The following is a 4,248-nucleotide window of genomic DNA, read 5'->3' as shown; positions in this document are numbered from 1 at the left end:
TTGTAACATTGATACCGATTTTTGAATCGTTGATATCAATTATCGTGACCGGTTCGTGAGCGGATTGGTATGCGCAGCGGAATCGAAACCATTCGGTAGGTATTTAATAATGGATTTGATCAACAAACAATATAGCAAAATAATAAATAACACAAGAGATTTATGTGGTTCTGCTTTAAAGCGTACATCCACGGGCGAAAGATTCGAGCCATCCACTGATCATCAAAAGGAGTACAAAATTGGTGGAGAATCACCAAATAGAGAACATCTCTAGTAAATATGCCCTTAAAAGAAAAAACCCACAATGTGTTTCTCTTTCTACAAGAAGTAACCCAAAAGGGTAAGAATTAATTTATATTCCTCACATCACACACACCCCCTTTTCTCCTTATCCACATCAATGTCTACATTGTGTGTTCGGTTTTGGTGTATTCTAAAAAGTGAATAAGGTAGGCTATATATAGTGAGTAACAATCTACTCCCTCCGGTCCATAATATTAGTCGCATTTGGCTTTGACACAAGAATTAAGAAAATAATTAATATGTCTTAATTTATAAACATTTTTACTAAGTTAACCCTAAATTGAAATTTATTTACATTTATGACTACCATTTTCATTTGTTTATTGTATTCTTTCAATGAATTAATGGGGGGCAAACATGGAAAAAGAGCAATTAATGCTCTTTTGATATTATAACATGACAAATATTATGGACCAAAAAAATTTCTCAAATGTGACAAATATTATGGACCGGAGGGAGTATATGGCATTAGGAGTATTAATCCTAATTGGATTTATACTTTCTAATTGCCCAATGACAACAAAGTTATCCTCCACCCAAATACTCCACAATAGAGTCCTAATGCAAATAGGAATTAGAATTTTAGGCATATTCCAACAATCTCCACCTTGACTTGAATTGTCCAATAAACTGTGATTACTGTTGTGCTCCACCTTCTCCATTTAAGTCCAAACTGAACTTATTCCAAAAGAGATTCTTTGAGGAGGACCATACAAGTTTCAAGAACGTCTTGAACTTGCTAAAACCAAAATGACTTGAAGATTTACTATCTTCGGGTGTATCAATCAAAATTTCACGAAGCTTCGAATTTTGTTGGTCTTAAAACTGATACCAGAAACAAACGTCATTAGTAGCCTATAATGATTAAATCAAAAAACAAATGTTGAGGTCGTAGCATATCCCTTAATCTTCATAAGTCAACCAACCCAATGAGCATACATCACAAGTGCATCATCCAATCTCACTTCATCGCCAAATAATCCATAAAACTCGTAGTTTTATATATTGAGATACCAGACATGTACATATAAAAATCATGTTGAACAATCATTATTGTTCTAACTGTCTCATTATGCATCTTGCCCTTAACTGAACCACTATCCCAAAATTCTGCATGTATTGACTGTTACCCATAACTACACTCCACTATCAACTCAGTTCTAGACGGAAAACCAATCGAAATTGGCACAAATGTGATATGAACAACCTGAATCTGCATAAATTTTGGATAAAAAAAATGATTATGCTGCAATTTTAAGCGTATACTGGTTCTCTAACCTGATTCGCCTGTAACCGCTAGCATTCAGTCTTCATCTAATTATCTCCAAACAAATTGGCTTATGAGCGATCCAATAGTGACGCCTTTCCAAATTACAAACGTTGTAATCCATCTTGTGTCTAAGATTGTTACTTAATCAAAACAAAATCTCTTTTGCAATGTCATGATTTTATCAAAATCTGACTATGCCCAAACGAACTCTTCATTCAATAAACTCTTAAAAGCAATTTTTAGATTCAAATCACTAATAGAATTTCATGAGAGTATAAATAGATTACCCCAATCATTCATCTTACAAAGGCTCTATAAAATCCTCAAATAATTATGTGTTTAGAAAAGTCATACCTTTTTTCTTTGTAGTTTAAAGTAGCATATTGATCTCCATCACAAAAATCTCCTTAAGAATTTTAATACCCAAGTCTGTCTTCAACGAGTTTTGGCACTTAAAAATTGGTGGCTTCTCTATCTCCAAAACATCTTCTTTGTGTCAAGTAATTGCGCCTTGCGAAATCCTCCAAATAATAATTTTGCCATAATAATCATAATCCATAATAAATATGAAAACCAAATTGGCTCCGATACCAATTGTTGTAACATTGATACCGATTCTTGAATCTTTGGTACCAATTGTCGTGACCGGTTCGTGAGCGGATTGGTATGCGCAGTGGAATCGGAACCATTCGGTAGGTATTTAATAATGAATTTGATCAACAAACAATATAGCAAAATAATAAATAACACAAGAGATTTACGTGGTTCTGCTTTAAAGCGTACATCCACGGGCGAAAGATTCGAGCCATCCACTGATCATCAAAAGGAGTACAAAATTGGTGGAGAATCACCAAATAGAGAACATCTCTAGTAAATATGCCCTTAGAAGAAAAAACCCACAAAGTGTTTCTCTCTCTACAAGAAGTAACCCAAAAGGGTAAGAATTAACTTATATTCCTCACATCACACACACCCCCTTTTCCCCTTATACACATCAATGTCTACATTGTGTGTTCGGTTTTGGTGTATTCTAAAAGGTGAATAAGGTAGGCTATATATAGTGAAGAATAATCTATATGGCATTAGGAGTATTAATCCTAATTGGATTTATACTTCCTAATTGCCCAATGACAACAAAGTTATCCTCCATCCAAATACTTCACAATAGAGTTCTAATACAAATAGGAATTAGAATTCTAGATATAAACACATAACAGATTCAAAAAAAAAATTATTTCTAAAAGTCTTTAGTTGTCTTTGTGATGCCACTACTTCAAATGTTTATAGAAGTAAATTTGACGCTGGTGCTAAAAATGCTTATTTTTGGGATATTCAAAATGCACTAAAGGTTTTATCTTTATGATATTTATACTCATGGCATTTTTATTTACATAAATATTTTAATTCTAAGAACATAAATTCCTCTTCACCAAAAATATTATTACCAATAACCAACCATTGGCTTGTATTTTTTCAATCAAATTGTAACTTGTTTAATTATGCACCCTATTTACCTACACAATCCAATCCCACCATCTCTTCACTCCCCCGCATGTGATCTGAAATTCATCTCCTCTCAATCCCTCATCATAATATGGTCCTCCTTCTATCTTCACTGTTTCAGACTTTTTTTTTTTTTTGATAATTTGAGAGGGAGAGCGTTTGTGGGAGGAATCGAACCCACGACCTAGCAGTTTGCTGCCTAGCGTTTATACCATTTGAGCTATAACTCATTAGTCACTGTTTCAGACTTTATAATTCTTCAAATGTCTAGCAAAGCTCACCATTTGTCTATGCACCGTAATGACTGTCATTGTACTTAGCCATTTTCTCTCCAAACATTACTACATATTAAACAAAATGTTATATCTTATCATAACCTTTTCCCTAACCATTATTCCTTTGCCACTAACCTTGATACTGTTAGAATTTTACTAGCTCTTGTTGCTATTAATCATTAACATTTGCTTCAACTAGATATCAGTAATTCTTTTCTTCATGGTGAGCTTCATAAAGAAGTTTACATGACTTTGGCTCTTGGATTTGATCCATATGATTCAACTAAAGTCTAGGAACTCTAGAAGTCCTAACTATGGTCTTAAACATGCTAATCATAATGAAATTCTTAATATTATGCAATACTAAAGAAATTTTATTTGTGACAGATTTTTTCATCACTAATTTCATGATCACAATTTTTTTATGACAAAAAAATATGTCATGCAATTTGTGACAGATTTTGTCCTTCACAAATCTGCCAAAAATAATTTTTGACGCAAAATTTCTAAAAATATTTAAATTTACAAATATATTATTTTATTAAACCGTAATATTTATTCATTTCAACTATTATCTAATATCCAATTTGAGATTTTTGTACGCCATTTTGAGATTTTTGTAAACTTTCTAATAGGTCACTCATCCTGAAGTTGCTTCATCCATGTCTCGTTTAAATGTGAAGTTTTCTCCCGCGCTACTCCATTCTTTATCAACTCAAATTATTGATATATATATATATATATATATATATATATATATATATATATATATATATATATATATATTTACTTATAACAAAAAAGATAAAAGATACATATATAAAAATAAGGCTTAAATGCACCAAAAAAATTACCAACTTTCACGTGTTTTTGGTATTTAACATAATATTTTAATTT

The sequence above is a fragment of the Mercurialis annua genome, linkage group LG5, assembly GCF_937616625.2.
Source record: "Mercurialis annua linkage group LG5, ddMerAnnu1.2, whole genome shotgun sequence".
In the NCBI taxonomy this organism is placed as follows: Eukaryota; Viridiplantae; Streptophyta; class Magnoliopsida; order Malpighiales; family Euphorbiaceae; genus Mercurialis; species Mercurialis annua.
The sequence above is the reverse complement of the archived record's forward strand: the minus strand, read 5'-3'. Positions refer to the sequence as shown.